The sequence below is a fragment of the Dipodomys ordii genome, unplaced genomic scaffold (assembly GCF_000151885.1).
Source record: "Dipodomys ordii isolate 6190 unplaced genomic scaffold, Dord_2.0 Scaffold9, whole genome shotgun sequence".
In the NCBI taxonomy this organism is placed as follows: Eukaryota; Metazoa; Chordata; class Mammalia; order Rodentia; family Heteromyidae; genus Dipodomys; species Dipodomys ordii.
This window is the reverse complement of record NW_012267225.1, coordinates 5,342,983-5,364,709: the sequence shown is the minus strand read 5'-3', so window position 1 is coordinate 5,364,709 and position 21,727 is coordinate 5,342,983.

The window sequence follows — 21,727 nt, the reverse complement described above, 5'->3', positions numbered from 1 at the left end:
TGTCTGTCTGTCTACCTATCTCACAAATGACAGCCTGTCATGCAAAGTGAAACCTGGTCACAAAACAAATCCAAAGGAAATAGAACAGACCTATGGTGGTCTATGCCTGTAATCCAAGCCACTTAAGAGGCACAGGTCTGAACTAGCCTGGGCAAAAGTTGGCACAAGGATCTTGTCTGACAAACAAGTTGAAAGCAAAAAGACCAGACATAGCTCAAGTGGCAGGATAGTTATCAAGCAATATCCAGTTGAATATCCAGTAGCCCAAACAAACAACCTACCATCTCTGACCCCAGAGGTGTTTTCAGTTAAGATGAGGACATTAGGAGGATCCTTAATTCTGTATGGTGCTGTCTTTTTTGGAAGGGGGAGGGAGGATTTGGAAAAAGAAATATACATAGAAGGAAGTTAAAGAGATGGGGGAAAGGAAGTCTTGGAACGAGCCCTTGCTCTCAGCCTCAAGAAGAGAGCTGACTTTGCTGCCAGTGTGACTGAGCTGGACCAGGAGTGACAACCACCTATTGGTGTTGCTTGATATGGCCACCTCAGGACCCAGTGCTCTCCACTTCCCATCTTTTCCTCTTCCCTTTACCAATCCTATGAGTTGGTTCTGTAACATTCATTGCTGGGGGCTTACGTAATTTACATTTTTAATTGCTACTGTAATCCTCGTGTTTGTTTAAGACTTCCATGGTGAAGTCTGTTCAATTCTTCCTGTGAGATCTTTTTGCTGCTCTTTTCCTTGCCTTCTCCAGGTTGACTTTTCATTTTGTTTGTCTTGCTTAATTTGAAGATTTTGTTCATTTATTGAGAAACAGATTCAGATGCCATTTAAAAATTAAATCTAATTAAAAAGAGAAAGCTGCATCCATGTAAAACACATGCATACCCAGATTACCATTGCACACTGCAAAATGCACAGAACTGGTTTTAATCATTTAAAATACCTATATTTTAAGAACAACTGACTTACACAAAAGACTGATTAAACTGTTGTTCTTGCTCTTGACATTGATATTTCTAGCGCAGGCTAGGAGCAAATCCTCAAATCTTGAAGTTAACATTCACTCCATGTCCTTGTTTAAGGAGATGCCTGGGACCAAGATTGTCATAGCTCCCTCCTAAAGAGAGGATACAGTTATGGAGAAGATAAGAGGATACATCCGTAGAGAGGATACACCCATGGAGAAGATACACTCAAGGAGATGAAACACCCATGGAGAGGGTACACCCATGGAGAGGGTACATGGAGGGAGTGAAATTTCTTGCAGTGAGTACCACCGAGGATGTCCTAGCCATGGGCAGTCCGTAGCTTCCAGTCTCAGTCCAGACTTCTGGGCCTGTGCTTGGGAACTCTTGAGCCCCAGGATAGTGAATGTGCAGAGCTTTGGCCAGGAGGGTCGGGATGGGGCACTGTGGCTCATGAGGGCTCGGTGAGGATGGGCCACAGCTGTGTGATTTCTGCAGCACCCTTGGGATACAGGCTAATGATGCATTCGAGTTCAAGGAGTTACTTCGGGCATCCTCCTGGATGGCAAAGCCAGTCTGCCCCTGAGGAACAACTTTTTCCTTCTTATCCCGGGGTCCTGGGTGTTCAGAACAAGTCAGAGCCAGGGCAAACGGTTGAACTCAGCTGTGACCCTGGGCCTTCCTCATCACATGGGGCTCTTTGAATCCCGGTGGGTGTGGAGGACATCTCTGAACTGCGAGGATCTGGATGGACAAGAGGTGGCTGCAGGCATGCCCTGACTTCGTGGTGGATATGGGACTGGGCTGCTTGCTGCTTTCTGCCTTGCCTGGATGTGCACGCACACCTCCCTCCCTTCCTCTCCTTCAAGGCTGCGTACAGTGAAGGGGAGCCCACCATCTTCCCACTAATGTAGTGGCTGTTTTTTGTCAGGTTTTGGAGAAGGGGAGAATGCGGACAAAGCCACCTCTCTAAGTCTACCAGTGTGGGTCCAGTTATTAATCCAAATGGAAAACAAGTCTACTTGCTGTACTTCTTACCATCAGTAAGGATCAGCTGAATCTCCCCCTCACATCCCTGTTTACTTCATGAGCATTAGTAGTAAAAAGTAGTGCATTTGATTTTCATACACATTTGTAAAGTTCTTTGATTATATTTATCCATCCTGGTTCCTAAATGCTTCCGTCAGTGCTATTTGATTCCCTGTGTTTAATACAACACTGTTGGTGAGCAATTCAGGGATCAAAACACTAACAACCCAGTGAGACATGTCCAGGTTAATTGTTGCCTGGCTTTCTCAGTGAGTCAATTTTATAACGTTTTTTTTGCATGCAGTTGTCCACAACCATATATTCACTCTCAATCCCTAGTCCCATAGTATAATGCCTTATTCTTTTTTTGTCTTATGCTTTTTAGAAATATCTTTCTTCTTGGGATATAAGTGGCATAACATCAACTGAACATATTCACATCATAGGTGTGAGTTTCAGCATTCATATACACACCTGTGGAATAATAAAAAATGAACATCTCCCTATGTCCTCGAGTTTCTTTTGCACCTTTGTCAGTCTTGGCCCAAGACTTGTGTATTTACTGCTACACTGTTTATTTTCTGTTTTCCAACAACTGTTACAAATGTTAAAATATATAAAGGGAATGTATCTGATGAAGTTAATCTGACTAAATCATAATATTTGCATATGTGAGTTGTTATGCAATTAATATATGCTAAATAATGCTGGGTACCTATAACCCTAGGTACTCAGGAGGCTGAAATCTAAGGATCACAGATCGAAGCAAGCCTAAGCAGGAAAGTTCATCAGATTCTTAGCTCTACTTAACTACCAAAAATCCTGGAGCTCTGGCTCAAGTGATACAGCAATACAGCCTTGAGCAAGAAATCTCAGGGATAGCATTCAGATCCTGAATTTGAGCCATGGGACTGGCACGAAAGGAAGGGGGGGGACAGGAGGGAGAGAGAGCGAGCACAGATGAAAGGAAGGGAAAAAAAGGAAGGCAAAATAAAGAAGAAAGGGAAAGAAAAGAAAAGAAAAATGCAGGAAAGTTGAGGAAAGTAGAATGGGCAATGCTAAGGAATGGGCTCCAGTCAGGTGGGAGCTGGCAGAGGAGCTGAATGGGGATGAATATAGTCAAAGTACTTTATTTGCATGTGTGAAAACAGACCATTGAAACCTTCTTAATTGTTTTAAGAAGAAGGAGTGAGCATCAGGGAGATAGACAGAGAGGGAGTGGGTTTGAATGCATGCAGTGTGTACTTTTATGGAAATGTCACAACAAAACCCCATTGTAAAGTATATACACTAATAGAAGTCTTCAGAACAGAAATGTACACTATTTAGTATTTCACATCAAACTTCTTTTACTTAGCATACATCATAGAAAATGAGTGATGTCACTCATTTGAGTCTGTTTTGTTGGTGTCAATAATCAGACTATTTTCAAGAAGCTTTCCATTGAATGAACATAGCATAATTTGCTTATTTACCCACCTATTGATGAATGTTGAATTGGATTCTGTTTGTTACAAATCTTTGTGTACAAGTCTCAGGGTGGACTTGGGCCTTTATTTCTGCAGGTAAATGCCAAGAAGTGAGATGCTTCTGCCTTATGGCAGGCATGTTTAACGCTTTGAGAAACTGCCCAATTATCTTCCACAGTGACAGGGTTCCACTCTTACATATTTGACATCTGTCATTTCAGCATTTTCAAAATACCTAAGCATGATGAATCCATTTGTTTTCTGGATGGCATCATGACTGATATAGTTTCTACATAAAAATTTTCACACTTGAAAAGTGAGTTTTTCCTTACTTAATTTTGAGAGTTCTTTATATATTATGGATATAAGTTTGTTATGAAATATATTATTTACAAATACTTTGGTCCAATATATGCCTTGCATTTTCCTTCTGCCAGGTATATTTTGAAAACAGAAGTTTCAATTTTGAGGAAGTATAGCTCCATTTTTTCTTATCCAAATTATTTTTATAGGTCAAGAAACTCAATTTCCCAAATTGTGCTGTCTCCATGAGAATATCAATATATATTTTTAGTACAAATTATCAAGCTGATCCCAATATTTCTGTGTAAATGCAACTAAGAATATACAACGTGAGTTTGAAAAAATGAATTAGAGAGCTAATTCTTCTTTATTATAAACTTGATGTACAGCTACATTAATCAAGTCAATCTGGCATTTATATCAAGTAGACAGAAAGATCAACAGAAGGGATAATGAGTTCAGAAATAGATCAACAGGAGTTTGTGTGTGGTGTGTGTTTGGGTATATCTAAAAACTTATATTTGAGGAGGGTACAGGAGTGATGTAGTGGATAAAGAAATTTTTTTTCCGGTCGGTCGTGGAGCTTGAATTCTGGGCTTGGGCGCTATCCCTGAGCTCTTCAGCTCAAGGTGAGCGCTCTACCGCTTGAGCCACAGTGCCACTTCTGATAAAGAAATATTTTAAATAAGTTATACTGCAATATAAATAAACTATATGAGTATTCATGTGTGGGAACTTTGATCAACATCTTAGACTATGAAAAACTGTAATTCAGTTGGAAGTGGGGAGGGAATAGAAAAATGAGGAGAGGAAGGAACTGTAGTCAAAACTCAATACACCTTCTATAAAGATCAGAAAATTGAGGGAAGGAGTGGGAACTGGAGGGATGAGGGGAAATGATGAAAACGATGAGCACCGAATAACATGAACTAGTGGAAGGAAGCACAAGAAAATATTTGTAATGTTTTGTTTTTTTTTTGGTCCGGTTGTGGGGCTTGAACTCTGGGCCTGGGGGCTGTCCCTCAGCTCTTCAGCTCAAGGCTAGTGCTCTACCACTTGAGCCACAGTGCCACTTCCGGCTTTTTTCTTTTTTTGCTTATATGGTGCTGAGGAATTGAACCCAGGGCCTCAGGCATGCAAGGCAAGCGCTCTACCACTGAGCCATCTTCCCAGCCCCATATTTGTGATCTTGAGATAGGCAAAACCTTAAGGTTCAACTCATATGTTCATGGTATGCTTTTTTAGGTCACTGGCGATTGAATTCAGGCCATCACGCTTGCTAGGTAAGTTCCTTACCTCTTGAGCCATACCCTCAAGCCTTTTACTTTTTACTTTGTTGGGTCACTCTAACTGTTGCTGGTCTGACCTTGAACCATGATCATCCTATCTCTGTCCCTGGAGTAGCCAAGATTATAGGCCTTCACTGTCAAATTGTTCTTGGGTGGATTTTTTCTGTGATTTTTGAAAGGCATGAACATTAAGGATATGAAGACTCCCCTTAGATTTACAAACAAAAATATACAACATTTACTGTAATAATAAGGATATAGATGTAATAGTTTTAGTCTAATTCTTTTAAACTGCTTTATGTATTTTTGGACTCCATGCCTAGATGCACATCATAAATAAAAGTAATTATAGTCAAGCTGGGAATATGTGAACACATAATTCAGTTTTAGTGTTTAATATGGGACAGAGAACACGGTTAAGTTCAGTTCATTTTTATGTTCCCTTCTGCTTGACTGGCATATCCAAAGCCACTGAAAAATCCATATCAGAGACATGAAAGAGACAAATGGCTTTGCAGAGAGGCGTTCTGCTGTTAACCGCACTTGTTTCTGCAGAGTGACACTTGGCCTTTGAAGATGAATATTTCAGTGTGGACTTTGCCTAATTCACATCTGGACAGAGGCTTGTGGAAGTCTCACTTCCCTGCCCTGACAATTACTTAGCTTTATGTGACACGCTCCTCACCTTGTCCCTGAAACTAATCATCGTTCACCCATTATTTTGGCACCCCTCCATCTCATTTTTATCTCCTTTGGGTTTCTTCATAGCCTTCATCTTCTATATTTTGTATTATAATCTTGATTTTCTTCCTCTGTCTCTGTAACCTTAACAGATTATGAAGTAGGACCAAGGCCAACAAATGGAAATTTATCAGGGCTATTTGTCAAAGCTCATTTTGAGGAGAAACAACAGAAATATGTCTCTGAAATGCAGAGTTGCAGAGTCCACATTGAGCCTCAATCCTCATAAAAAAGTGGAATGGTTTGGCTGCTTATTATGAACCAATAGTGAAAACTTCTGCAAGTCCTGAGACCACATAAAATGAACTGGAAATGTGATCTGAGTCTCTATGCAAATGACACTGATATATCATAGTCTATCTAGGGAGGAATGATTAGAACACATCCTGGAATATCAATCAATTGGTAATTAGTACTATGAAGGCCACTGCAAGCTACCGTCCACAAAGATGATGCTTTAGGACCTTGCTCTGATTTAGCCTGCAGAAGACATGAGAGAGAGAACCATCGAAGCTGTTTTTAGTTGCTAGGAATTCTGCTTTGAGGAAGATAGTGCACTTGCTCCAGCTGGAACCAGAAAACAATGTTAAGATTAATGTCTAAAAAACCTCATTTCAGACTTCATGAAGAGGGCTGGATCTCAGCTGCAAGTATTTCTTGGAAGGCTGTTAAAAGTTATCAGTTGGTTGTACCATTCTCTGTCAGAAATTCAAGTTGCTTGGTGTGTGAGGCAAGCATCAGAAATACTCATTTATGGATGGTATACTAGCATGGATGGAGACAGGGGAACGTGACACAGTGATTTTTCAAAAGATTCACACAGAGCTTAGGAAGTAGGAGTCTCATCAGAATCATTAAAAAATAAAAAGGAGGTTGTTTGCAGTGAGCTTTTCCCAGAGCACAGAGGAGTAGGATGCTAATGTGGATGTTTCTTGGAACCAAAAGGATCAAGTCAGGATCAACCTTGTTACTGGAGATAAATAGTGCATCCTTGATCCAATTTTCTCCACTCTGTTAAGTGGCAGTTGCACGAACTGCATAGACCTAGTTCTCCCAACTGCCCAGGAGATGGAAGTCAGAGGTCAGATTCAGGTTCTGTTAAAGCAGTCCCCAATGAAGGTTGTGATTATGACATTGGCTTGAGTTGCTCTTGGCAAAGACCTATTTGGGCGGTAGAACACAGATGTGTGCAGAAAGGGGCCTTAGAGACCTTTGCATGACTTCCTTCTCCAGGGAAGGGAACAAGTGTATCAAATAAAGGTATGAGGACTCCTTGTCTGTTGGCCATGTGAAGAAATGGATCTGGTGGCCAAGTGTCATTCTTTGAGAAGTATACAGACAAGAGCCAGAGCCAGATGACACTCAGACAATGCACTAATACCTTGCCTAAGAAAAGGACTTCACACCAAAGTCCCTCTAGCAAGGTGAACACCACCTCCTACAGGGATATTTCTTCGGCAAATATGGAGACAAATCCCCTAGACTGAATTATCACCACCCTAGTTTGAATCCTCTTCTTGACTTAGGTTATCAGCTCCCAGCTTGGTCCAAAGACTTAACACGTAAACCATACCAGGGAGATCACAGCCCTGTGGCGTTTCTAAGCACAAACGGCCTTAGGGTGTGCCATGGTAGGAATGATGATTCAGCTATCTATGAAGCATTTGGTTGATGGATCCTGAATCCATTCTCTTTTCCTATGTAAGCTGTCAGCATCAGCATTTTCTACGAGGGCCATCTGTCATGGAAAGCGGTGGGTATCAGATTTGGTGGAGCTCCTTGCTCTGGCAAGGACAACATGCTTTACAGGGTTATTTAAGGTTTCCTTGGATGTAAGCCAGAAATCAAGGTTACTGTGAGAATTAAGTGGGTTGGCCTATGTAAGTTCAGAGTCTGCTGCATGGCAGGTGCTGGCACAGGGGAGTTGTGGTGATGGTGGTTACCCATGCCTGCTCTCTCCTCAGGTTATCTGTTTCTATCTAGATCGTACCTGCCGTTCCCGGGGGGAAGTTCATTGGCTTCTGAGAGCATCTCACTACCAGCTCTAGCCACGTGGATTAACCATAAATGTTTCTGACAGTCTAAGTGAAAACAATTTCTGATGAAGACATATCTACATTTAAATGTTCTACCTATAATATGAATGTCTTGATTTGGGCCTCTTTCTCTTCTTCCTGGGCATCAGGAAGAAAGCAATAGGACCTTAACATAGTCCCAAGATTTTTTTTTCTTTTTAAAATATATTTTATTGTAAAGAACAGAGGGGTTATAGTTACATGAGTAAGGTAATGAATATATTTCCTATTGAGCATTGTTACCCCCTTCCTTGTTTTTCCCTTACCACTCCTACTCTCCACGCCTCCTCAACTCCTCCTGACCCTGCCCCAAGTTGTAAAATTCATTTTCAACATAGTGTCTTATACATCTCATTGTTCCCAAGATTTTTAAATTTCACTTTCTTAATGTTTTACCAAGGGGGAGGAGGACATAAGTGTTATAAAAATGGATGAAGTTGTGGTGTTTTGATTTTAGACATTAAACAAAAGGATGCATGATTTTTATTTTATTTTTATATTTTATTTTAGTAAATGACTTAATGGCTATTCAACAATATTGTCACACTAATTTTTTATTAAGTTCAAGGGTAGGTACTGTGAGGTAAGTGGCAAAATAGCATGATGAAATCATTCAGACATAGGTGGATTGTTAATATGTTTTATATCAATATGTATTAATTATATATATTAATGAAGTGCTATTTCAACATTTGCAGATACCATGCACTCATCAAATCAGGATAATTAGCAGTTCGTTCTTATACATGTTATCATTCTCTTTTTCTCTAAACATATGTTTAAATATTAAAATACATACATTTTTGTTCCCTAAACTATTTAAGCTGCTGTTGTGATGAAACACTTATATTGTTAAGCACAAGGATGTTATCATACACAATCACAATGTAACTATAAAAATCAAGAAGTAAACGCTATTAGCCAATCTAGAGACCATTTTCTTAGGCGCACAAACTTCACACATGTTTCTCCCTCTGGCACAAGGTCCAAGCCAGAATGACTTGCTGCGTTAACTGTCATGGCTCTTTAGTCCCCTTCACTCTGGAACAGCTCTCAGTCATTGTTCTGCATGACCTTATCATTTTTGGTAGAATATAGGACATTTTGTTCAAATCTCTCATTTTGAATGTCTGATGTTCCATGATTAGATTCAGGTTATGCATTTCCAGTAGAAACTTCGGAAGCATGTGCTCTTTTCAGAAAGCATGTAATGTCTATTTGTTGCATTAATAGTGATCTATTGCATTAACGGTAACTTCGATCACTTGGTAAAAGAATGTATTTTTTCCTACTGTAAAGCTACAACTTTTTGTGTTCGTGAACTATCTCGATACTTTGAAACTGTGTAGACATCCTGTTTCTCATCAAATTTTCCCCTATTAGTTTTAGCAATCATTGATGTTTTACTCTAATCAAGTACTATGGTAGTTACCAGCTAGTGACTTTTAAGCCCAGCATTTCAGTTACTAACCATCATTCAGTTGTAAGGAGTGTTAGGAAAATGGAGGAGAAAGGAAGGAAACAGGCCAGACCCACTGTTCCACAGGTGAGGACTATTGATTGAGTTATAACAGCCAGGGGCACAGCCTTCCCATTGGCTTGGAGACTGTGCAACGTGCTGGTACAGGAATTGGGTTTTTATGGGGTCTGAGCAAGGAAGCAGAGGTTAATGAAAAAGTCGTTAGCTCTGGGGAGCTGAGGGGTTTTTGGTTTGGCCCACAATTGAATGTGTATAGCCAGGCTTAGGTTGATTGCCCTGCTGGTGTCAGGCAGTCTGCATGTATCTTTGGTGGATTGCCTGATGTCTATGCATTTTGGAAAACAGGGTGGGGGGTTAATCCTCTAAGAGGACCATTCTCATTTCCTCACTTACCCAGTAAGATGCATGGTTATTATGTAAGCAATAGAGGTTAGTTTGTAAATAATGTCTCTAGAAAATAGTACCATCAGCGTTCACAGGGTGTTTTTCATCTATCCCAGTAAAAAAGAAATCCTTATAGTGACCTAGGAATTATCCTTCAAATACAGAGATTTTCTTTCTTTGTAAATTGTATGTAGATTCTATTGTCAAAACCTACTTTTTAAATGAACAGGGAAAAAAGCCTCATGCTGACCCTGAATAATGTTTATCCTGAATTAAAAATATTTTTTTTCCTCAAAGATCCCAATAAGAGCCATTCTGTACTCTAAAAATGATGATGGCAGAACCAGTCATATTTGTGGTACGTTTTCCTTCATTCTCAATTGGGCCTGTCAGACTAAAAGTTCAAAATGTAGTCAACTATCAGATAGGCATTTGAAAAAGCACCATGTCTACTATATTTAATATAATTATAATTTTTCAATATTTTATACACAACAAAGTCATATTATGATAGCAAGATGTATTAGCATATTTATAATTTTACCCTTTGTGCCCAGCCAATAACTTGCAGACTCTCTAATTTGAAAGATCTTTTGTTTAAATTTAACTACCTTCCAAGTGAGAACAACACCATCGACCTCAATGTCAGGCAACATTATCTACTCCGTAATTCGTACCAATAGACTCATTGTATTTCATTTAGCCGCATGCTTATCAGGCAGAGACAGGAAGACAGAAACCGGCAGCTCTTTGTAAAGTAAATGGAAGTAATAATAAAGGAAAAAGATAGGACTTTCAGAAAGAGATTGGGAACACATGCAGACAGGTGGCATACTGAAGTGATAGTTGCTCATTTGGTAGTGATGTTGAAATCAGGGACACAGCTGTGCATTTTGGTGGTGAGTGGTTTGGGACTGAGAGCATAAGGGTACTGATCTTTCATTCTTAGTCTCAGGAGTGTGGGAAATCCTACTTCTGGCGTTGGGGATTTGAAATAACGGATACAATTACTCATATACCCAATATATAATAGAGATGGAAAAAAGAAGAAGTGGGAACTAGTTATAAGACATTGCACCTTAAAATGTATTCATTACACATCTGTTCAATATCATGTGTATTTGTTACTGGGCCAAGATCTTGATCTCATGGAATGTACTAGATAATGGTACTAAACAGAAACACAAAAATACCCCAACAAACCAATAAATCATAAGGAGGAAACTACAAAATGGTCAGGGGCACAGGAAAATAGAATCCTGTGCAAACAGTGTCCACTTGTGGTCTTCAGAGTTGAAAATCTAACAGGCCTTTGCACAAAATATATAACTTTTCTACTGAACTCTAAGTGGCAAAGGGAGCCAGACATCCTGAGCTAAGCACCTGCTGGGAGGAGGCTGAGCCAGCAAGGTTTCAGGGAGGGTGGAGAAGGGGCAGGAGCATGCACAGTCAGGGAAGACACATTTGGTCCAGTAACTGCTAAGCTGTGGAAGGCTGAGCTTGTTTGGGTCCCTATGGTGGTGAACAGGTCCTGTTAAAGAGAGCAGAAAGGAGGAGAGAGGGGAGGCAGGTTCTGCAGATTTAGAAAAGTGAAAAAAAAAGACAAAAGGCCGGCATAGGGTTGGTTCCTGTGAATTCTTTAACATTGTTCACTATGCTGAAGGAAGTGAGGCTCTGATCCGCTGGTCTTTCAAGGGAATGGCTCCATGTCCTGTGCCACAGACACAGTTTATCCTCCACTTACAACCGAGTTACACCCTGATCAACTCTTCCACATTCAAGATACCATGGGGTTAAAACATATTTAGGACACTGGCTCTACTGAGCACTAATGCGTAGCCTAGATAGACCTAGACCAAGAATGGGTGCCTTGGCCTACAGACGGGCAACGTCATCTCACACAAAATCTATGTTATCATCAAGTGTTGACTCTTTTATATTTAGTTACTGAGTATTATCTGGAAAGTAAGGCCCCTAATGTTTCATATGAATGCTCACCATGCAGCCACACTGGAAAGCGCACTAGAATTGGAAGAATATTTGAAGCTCTCAACTGAAATTGATCACTAGGTGAAGGAGATACTACCCTGCCAAGCTTGTCCATTTCTAACCAGGTTCTACATTTCCATGCTGCTTTTCCATCATCGGGAGAGCACTTGCTAGCTAGGAAAAGATCAGGCTCCAAAATTCAGGGCAGACTTCCACCAAATGCTCATTGATGATGCATTATCGCTCATCTGGCCATCACAAAGGCACAGAAGAAAGATTCATCGTGATGGCCTGTTTCAGTAAATGCTTTACAAAAAAGTGGTCAGCCTCAGTAGTGTTCCCATGAATCGTTCTCCAGATGGTCTGGAACTTTCTCAGTAGATATTTTAACTGATTAGACCAGTGTTTGTTCCAGTCCCTTAGCATGGAGAATAAGAGGAGAAACATTTATTTCATTTATAACTATCTTTCCAACTTAAATGGAAGCTTATAGTTTTTTTCAGATTATTTGTGTAGTTATACAAAATTATTTTATCTTTCTGTCAGTAGCTATTAATTCTGGTGAATTTAAACCACAGAATTCATGGTTGCCAGAATTGTCTTTGAATATTAAGTATTGCATCTGTCAACCATTATGAAGCATCTGAAAGGCTTTGCGTTGACTCCACAGTCTATATATACCAAAGAGGATGGTGGTGGAGATAGAGGTTCCTGGGTCATGTTTGCTCAAGGAGACCAGAGAGACCTGGGAGAAGATTGACCCTTAGTTTTTGCCATTAGTTGAACCCAGCAAAGAAATAGTGCTGTCATCAAGACACGCTCTTTCCTGAAATGGCTGTGACTTGAAGCCCCAACTTTCCTGGGGTTTTTAGTCCTTTTCCAAGCCAGCACTCTGGATTTAGATACCAAGAAAAGGTAGATTTATTTTTTTTCCAAAGTCATTCATCTAAGAACAGCTCTGGTAGTGCTGGAATAAGAATCCAGATCTGTTGGAGACTGCTCCAGGCTGCCACCTTTTTTAAAATAATAGAGTACAGTTGGGCTGGTTAGTATTATAGCAGCTTTTTCTGGTGTATCAAAAAAAAAAGGATGATGGAACAAAAGTTAATTATACACAACCAGCCAAGTAAAAAAAAATCTCAAACCATAATTCATAGGCAAATCTTGATGGTTTCCATGGTAATGAGATGTTGAGAGTTTTCAAAGAAAGCCGTCTTGCTAAAGAAATGTATTTGGTGATTTCTCTGACATCTCATAAGTGGCTAATCAGACTAGATGCAGTGTGATGATAGCAGGATCTGATGCCAGGGGAGAAAAAAAAAAGCAAACTTGATTTCAGTTCAGTCCTAGGCAGAGCCCATGCAGTGCAGTGGGCGGAGCTCTGGTCTAGGCCATGTGATACTGACATTTATGTGAGGAGATACTCTGGGCCTTCAAAAGCTCAGCAACAATGTGGCTATTTAAGAGTCAGTTTCTTGAGGGGAAGGGAGAAATGAATAGACAGAGCTCACCATACTTATGGTATTGGGATTATTTTTCATGATGCTCCATTGGTGTATATATACTTGAAAGTTAAATTTAAAAAATCATAAATGTTGTTTCTACTTTATAGTGATGGAAATATATAATAAAAATTTCCCCAGTGTACCAGATTTGAAGGCAAGATTCTTGTGTACCATCAGAGTCTTAAAAATGTATGTTATTTCTAGGCACTGGCGATTACAGACTATACTCCTGGTAACCAGGGAAGCTGAGATTGAATCTTCTGCTCACCCAGGATGAGGTGCTCACACATTAGGAAGGACTACCTGCCTTGTTCACTCTGTTGGTGTGCATCAATCTGTATGTGTGTATCCATCAATCCCAAAATACGCTCACAGAAACACTCAGAATAATGTTTGGCTAAATAATCTGGGATTTTGTGGTTCAGTTGAATTTCACATAAAACCAACTGGCACAACAACTAACACATACTGTTCCATACCAGGCCATAGTTGCCAAAGGACATAATAGATAGTAGAGCAAGGTGACAGAAATGTTGTAGAGGTGGTACTACCCTGAAACAATTTATACAAAAACAAAATACAAATGGAGAGATAAATCAAGCTCAAATAAGAAAATATGACACTACAAACCCACATTTCATGAATTCTATTAGATTCTGAATCAACAAAACAGGGTGTTGCTGGTGTTTAAAGAATAGCTTCCCCTTTCTTTGTTCTTACAGGTCTTCTCAGTTTCTGCCCCTAGATTTTAGGACTTGCTTCAAAGCTTACTTTTGTCTTTCCAAGCATAATAGTTGCCTGAGAATTTAAAAATACTTATTTTCACATTGGCCAAACATCACAGGTTTTGAGATGTGGCTTCTTTGACAAAATGCATTGATAACATATTATGTCACATTGCTAACATATTACTTCACATTGCTAACATATTACCTCACATTTTTGCCGACCCATATTACACCATCCCACATGCATCCAGGGTTCCTCCGACAGAAGGGCAGAGGTTCCCTGTTAAAGAGGAGCAGAATGAACGGGTGTAATGGCCTAATTGATTTTCAAAGTTCTGGTAAAATAAATAGTTTTGCATGGCTTAATGTTTCCTTCTTAAATTTCTCTTTGTTAGATGCAACTTATATATTGGTTTGATCAGTGAATCACTCTCCACCTTAAAACATGCTATCTCTTCTTTCTTTAAGCATGAAGAAAATTACTGAGTCTATGGATGACTTATTACAAGCTTATTACAACTTATTACAAGCCACCAGTATAAAACAGTTATTTTGGGTATAGACATGGATGGTCTTTCGTTAAACAATGAGCATCTAAAAAACAGTACATTGGCGTATAAGTATAACAATATTTTCCAGTAGGAATATAAACACTTAATGTAGATACAAGTGATCTTTGAGGTAGGAAAATTGCTCTGTGTTTTCAGCCTAATAATCACTAGTGCCATTTTATCTATCTATCTATCTATCTATCTATCTATCTATCTATCTATCTATCTATCTATCTATCTATCTAATCTGCCTGTTTGTCTTTATGTAAAGTCCCCATCTAAGAACTTTCAGGAATAACAGAATGTATTTTAAAGAGCCATTATCTGAGCATGAAAACATACAATGCATTTTGTCATCATTGGTATGAGTTCAGAGGCATTTGGTTACCTAGCCTATCAATCAATGTGCTAAAAGCTTTTTGCTTTCAAAGTTCCAGTTCCCTCATTTAAAATTGAGACTGAGAGAACCCATCTAATATAGCATTAGCACAAAACTAATATTGATATAGTCTTGCCAAACGTTCTATTCAGGTACGATCATGTGTCCTCTGGAAGGGATAATGTATTAGTTAAAAAAAGACATATAAAGAAATAATTACAATGCAGCCTATAACCATGATGAAAGCACTTTAAAGAAGTTAGTCCAATCCCAGAAAAGAAAATAATCTGCTTATTTGAGAAGTCACGTAATGGAAGAGTCAGTTTCTGAACAACAGATGACAACTGCTATGTGCTTCTCAGATGAGAAGGAAATAGAGAGAGTGAAAAGAAAATATCTAGGGGCTGTGCAGATGGTGCATGAGTATGCACCGCCTATGTGTGCTTGCATGCATGTGCACAATGCTTTTGTGCATACTCACATGCGTATGTGTGTGCTGAGGACACATTCCAGAAAGATTAATCTATCACTCAGATTTGGGAATCTTTCAGGAGTTGTCAACTTCACATTGAATGGCTAATAATTTCACTTGAGAATTGCCATTCCTTTTTATAAATCTAGAGGGAAGTAGCACATGAATTACTTCCTTCGTGAAATGCTGGATGGAGTGGACTTGAAATTTTGATTGAGAAATTCACTCATAACTGTTTTATTCTTAACTCTTAGAGAAATCTTCAGCAAGTAAAATATAAATTAATGTATTTTGTGAATACTCTGAGATACTTCATGTAAAGTCTTTCATGTGATAAGCCTTAGAAATCATTTTAACTTTTCATTTTAAAAATATTTAATCTGTGGTTGAAATTAATTTATATTGTGAAAAATGACAAAGCTTCCCTTAAGTCGTATCTAGGTTCAACAAGATAACAGTTGAATAGATGAACTCCTAACCCTTTCTAGTAGAGTGATTAGACTGAAAGCAGACATATTTTGTAATATAGTAACAATAAAAATTAAAATGACCCTTTCATGTTACTTTCTTTCTACAAAATAGATCTATACAATCTAGAATTGTGTGAACTTATTGTGTTCATATGCTGGATATGTTAGCAAAATCTATATGAAATGCGGTGTTTATGGCAATGAAACAGGTAGATTAACTGCAATAAAATCTCATCCCACAAATCCCCTCATTTTTCCATATGTATTCAAAAATCCCCTGTATCATTCCATATGTCTTTTTATGATTTATAACTATCACAATAAAATATAGAGGCTAGATAATTTTACTATAAAACTTTTTCAAGTACTTGTACTCATTAAGTTTATTTTAGCTTATCTAGTATTATAGGATCAACAGCCTAACAGGATTTTACCTTTCATAAAGTTCTGGAACAGTCTCTTTATTCTTCTAAATCCTCAAACATCAGAAGATATTTGTATTCATAGGGAGAACTATTTATTGGTGGAAAGCCAGACGTCATATGTTATCTTGGTTCTTGGTGTCCTGGGATGACTGCAAACTATATAGTCTAATGCTGTTTCAAAACAAAACAAAGAAAACTACATATGTGGAAAGTCTTGTACTATAGCTATAAACGATCCTGAAATACTAGTTTATGAACACTATAAATGAGGATTTCAATTGATGTAGCAAATATTTTCAACAGGTAAAAAACAATAATCCACAAAACCTCTCAATAGTCTATCATGTCTGCTTCCATCTGCAACCAAACAAGCATGAGACAATGATAGAAGAATAGAATAGAAAAAAAACATGTAGAAGAGGGAGTAGACAGACAGAGACATTATCATTACACATCTACCAACTAATATTAGTAGTGATGGGAGGACATTTCACACACAGTGTGACCAAGTTAGTGATTAGATTATGTTATGCCTAAGTAAAGTTTTACCACTGCTAGAATGTCAACCATATTAGTGCTGTGAGACCATATGCCCTTGGATGGAAAACCAACCAATCCTCTGAAATTCTAACACCCTCCACCAATAATATCGCCTAACTTCCAAAACCAATTTACTGTGTTCTATATATAAACATAGCACCATCCTAATGATACTTTTTTTTAATTAAAAAAATTTCCTTAGATCATCAACAAGACTGATTTAAAAAAAAAATCACAACTCTGCCAACGATCAGATTTGGAGGACAGACATCAATAGATAGATAGAGCTAGCTATAGATTTTGAAAGAAATGTTTTTGCCAAGGTCAGGCAGCAGCTGTAAAATGGCATAATGACCCCCTCTTAGAGTGGCAATCGTGTTTTTTTCCCTAATAACATCCTAGAAACTGCTTTACTATTTCCACCTAGAAACTGGATACCCCGTTGCTAAACTGCCCTTAACTCATGGTAGTCCCTAATCCCTAATTAATCCTCACTTTCTCTGATCCCTGAGAAGAGCAGGCAATTCAGAACTGACCCCTGCCCACCCCCAGGGCCACAGCATATTTACATGCCTCACAAGATTCGTCTCCCTCTCCTGGCTGAGCGGTCCTTAGTTCCTTCATGGAGATTCCTGGTTGCACCAGATGAAGCTATCTGATTACTGATCGTACTAGTATTCACCATAGGATGGATTTTTGTATATTTTATGCTTAGAGCACATGCTTATGAGTGTCTAAAATGAATCCTAGATCAAGGTATATGAGCAAAAACATTTACATCTGGCAAGCACACAATATATAAGTCATTCCTCCGTGCTACAAAAATGCATAACACAGACATGTAAATATTTATACTTATATATGAAATCTCAATAGAATTTATATCATTTTAAGTTAGGACACAGAAAAAGAAGAGATTTTGAGAAATTATCAGGATGGAATAAAATGGCCTTTTTTTAACTTTTTTTTTTTTCCTTTGGGCCAATCCTGGGGCTTGAACTCAGGGCCCGACTGCTGTCCTTGAGCTTTTTTGTTCAAGGTTAGAACTCTACAATTTGAGCTACTTCTGGCCTTTTGGTGATTAATTGGAATCTTACAGACTTTCCTGCCTCTGTTGGCTTTGAACCCCGATCCTTAGATCTAAGCCTCCTGAGTAGCTAGGATTATAGATGGATGGGGCTATACTTTTTTCCAAAATATTTCTGTGCATGAAAACACATTCCACATTACTCTTCCAGCCAATTCCTTTATTGGGATTGCCCTTAAACACACACACATGGCCCTTTAAAAAGTCTACTCCAGTTGGATACCAGTGAGTCACACTTGTCATACTAGCTATGTAGGAAGTTGAGATCCAGAGGATGGTAGTTTGAGGCCAGTCAGATCAGAAAAGTCCAACAAAATTCAATCTTCAAAAATAACCAGCAAAATATCTGGCTGGAGGCATGGCTCAAGAGTTGGAATACCATCTAAGCCAATGGTGAGGCTTGGTCTTCAAACCTCCATACTGGCAGATCATAAAAGACTATCGCAGTATTCCCCAAAGAATGGTCCTTATGTATGTACAGAACATACACATATATGCAAATGTGCACACATGCACGTCGCTGCACACATATTCATAGGTTTGTACTACATAGATGGCTACCTTCTCCATTCACACAGCACTATCATTTCTTCATCTCTTTCTGAATTGGTGCAAAGGAATCTGCTCTAGACAGGGCACAAGCTTGAAACCCTCTAAGAGTTTCTACATGTAACTTTAGGGCTGCAACACATTCCATAATTTCATGTGAGGAGTCATGTATTATGGTTCATTCTTGTCCCAGGACAGCAACTACAGAGCTCTGTACAGAACAGATAATTAGTAATTGCTGATTGGTTAATTGATGGTGAGTAGGTTTTAGGAACTCATCGAGGGACATATACATAGCTATGTTGTTCAGGAGGAAAAGTCCAGTACCATACACCTAGGTACTTTTCCAGCACCACTCATGGATTTGCAGTGTTTCTCAGCACTCTTAAATAATAGAGTAAGATACATACTAAAAATACAAGACTTAGAGATTTTTCCCCCACATTTGGAATGAAGCTGAATTGCTTTGCACATCCTTTTGGAGAAAATCCAGAAATACTGTTAGTTAGTATTATGAGTCAGCTGTCTATATTTATGGCATAGATTTTATGGAGTACATATATTTATTAGGGAATGGTATCTGAGGGAATGAAGAAATCAAGATAAATGTCTTGGTTGCCTGTATGCAATATCTGAGCAACTTATATATTCTATAAAAAAAGAAAGGAAAAACAAACAAAAACTAGGCTAGCATGAAAGTTAATTGTTTAAAATTTTGTGAGCAGAAAATTTCAGAATGGATTTCTCATTCTTTTGCATGGTGTAGATGTAATTCAAGTACAAAGAATTATTCTGCATGTTTATACTAAGCATATGAAAAACTACTGGAAAATGACATTTCTCTACTTGCACAATTATTTGTGAGATGGAGGCTTGATTTTTGGCATGCTCAAGATTCATTTTAGGAGGGGAAATCACATTTGTAAGAATATCTCCTAGCCTCCTTGTTCATCGAGTGCCTTAGGTGCTGATGATCTCCAAGATAAAAAGGGATGTTTTTCTATATGACCAAATAGGCCCAGACTACTTATTTCTCTTCAGAAAGGAAGGAGATATAAGTAACAAAGAAAAAAGATGAGATTAGATAATGAGGTCAGTATGGAACATAGTTGTTGGAATAGGCTTGAGATCAAGGAAGAAGAGAGAGCCATTGGTTAGTCTAATCACCTAGCAATATAGTATCTATCTATCTATCTATCTATCTATCTATCTATCTATCTATCTATCTATCTATCTATCTATCTATCTATCTATCTATCTATCTATCTTACTATCTATCTATCTATCTTACTATCTATCTTACTATCTAATCTATTTAACTAGCTGGTTAACAACATTCTTTGAGTATAAATAAAATACACTACATGAGCCTTAATGATTATTTTCCCCAGATATTTGGAGTTTGAGAACAAATGAACAAATGCGTCCATTTGTGTGTGTGTTAATCATACACACCAAAGAACTGGGATTGTATAGGAAATAAAAATTACTGGAAAAAAACCAGCATCTGTGTGTATCAAATATTCTTCGGGCATAATTGGTAAGCTACAACAATATTCTTTTAAAGGGTATTCTTTGTGTTGTGTGTATCCGGAGCTGATTTTAGGGTGGCGTTTGAGAGCTCCTAGAGGGAACATTCAGTGATATGGATTCTTGCAGCTGTCTGCCAGTGGCGATGAGTTGCCAAGAGGCAGTGGAAAGTAGAATTTGGAAGTGGGGACTTGAGATAGGGAAGCAATGGGGGAACTGGAGTAGAACACAGCTGGCTTACCAAAGACTCCACTCTTTATGAACAGCGTTATGGTGCTGGAGGAAGACAGCGATGGTTTCATCCTCAGTACATGATGTGTAAAACCCACATCTGTAGGAGACAATTTCTTGAAGTTTTGAGAGGAGAATCTAGTCTAAGTTCCTCTGTAGGGAATTTCATCATCAACTTTACTGACAATCATTTCACCTAAACTTATGGGCATATTTTCCTACTAATATCTGATGGCCCATGTCTCAGCATGATGGGTGTTTGCTGTGATATTTACTTTCTAGAGGAGTAAAGCTTTCATAATAGCATAGGTGTAGATTCACTTTGGAAGAATTAATCCATAGATAAAAATGTAGATAAGTGCCTTATGGACAGCTTATTGAATAACATTTGGTCATTCTTTACTTCATTCATTGAAACTGATGATCGTCAGTAGAATTTGATGTGCCCTTGTCTCAGCTTGTGAATACCAGAATCAGTCATAGTCACACAATAAGTTAACTGGCTGATAAATTATATATGATATTTTGGATCTAACCAACTTTTTGTTTCATTGAATATTTAGATCGAATTAGTCTCTATTTTATTGATTTCTTTTTTTCCATTTATTTTATTGTTGTTGTAAAGGTGATGTATAGAGGAGTTACAGTTGCATAAGTAGGTAATGAACACATTTGTTTTTCAACACTGTCACCTCTTCCCTCATTTCAAATAGTTTTTCCCTCCCAAGTTGTATAGTTTTTTCCCCCCACAAGTTGTATAGTTCCTAAGTCATTTCCACCGTAGGGTCCAGAGAGTAACAATGATTCATTTGTTCAGTCATTGACCCATAGTTTCTTTGCTTCCCCCCACCCTCACCAAAACAGATAAAGTCACATATAAGACAAAAAGTACAGCAATAAATAACAGTGACAAAGAAGAAAAAACAAATAAGTAGCAAAATAACAGGCATCTTGTTTCCATTTCTTGCAGTTCATTTTGATAATCATCATTTTATGTGATCATATACCCATAACTATTGAACCTTTGTGATCCTCTCCTAATACTATCTCCCTTTGTTCTCACTATGTGAATGTCTGGAGTCCTGCATAATTTACCATGTCCAAGTGTATTGTTTTGTCTTTTGCCATCCAGTGTGTTTACTTGCAGATGTATAGACACTTTCTAGTTACAACAAATGAGGGGAAACCATGCAACCTGTGGTTTTGGGGGCCTGGTTTATTTTGCTTAATATAATTTTTTCCAAGTCTTTCCATTTTTTTAGGAATGATACAATATCATTCTTTCTGATAGAAGCATAGAATTTCATTTGTATATACCACATTTTCTTGTTCCATTCATCTGCTGAGGGGTATCTGGGTTGATTCCATGTCTTGGTTATAGTAAACAATGCTGCAATGAATATGGTTGTGCTGATAGCTTTAGTGTGGTTGGGTTTGTGGTCAATTGGATCAATGTCCAGGAGTGGGTTGCTGGGTCATAGGGAAGTTCTATGTTTAGTCTTTTGAGAGACCTCCATATAGCTTTACAGAGT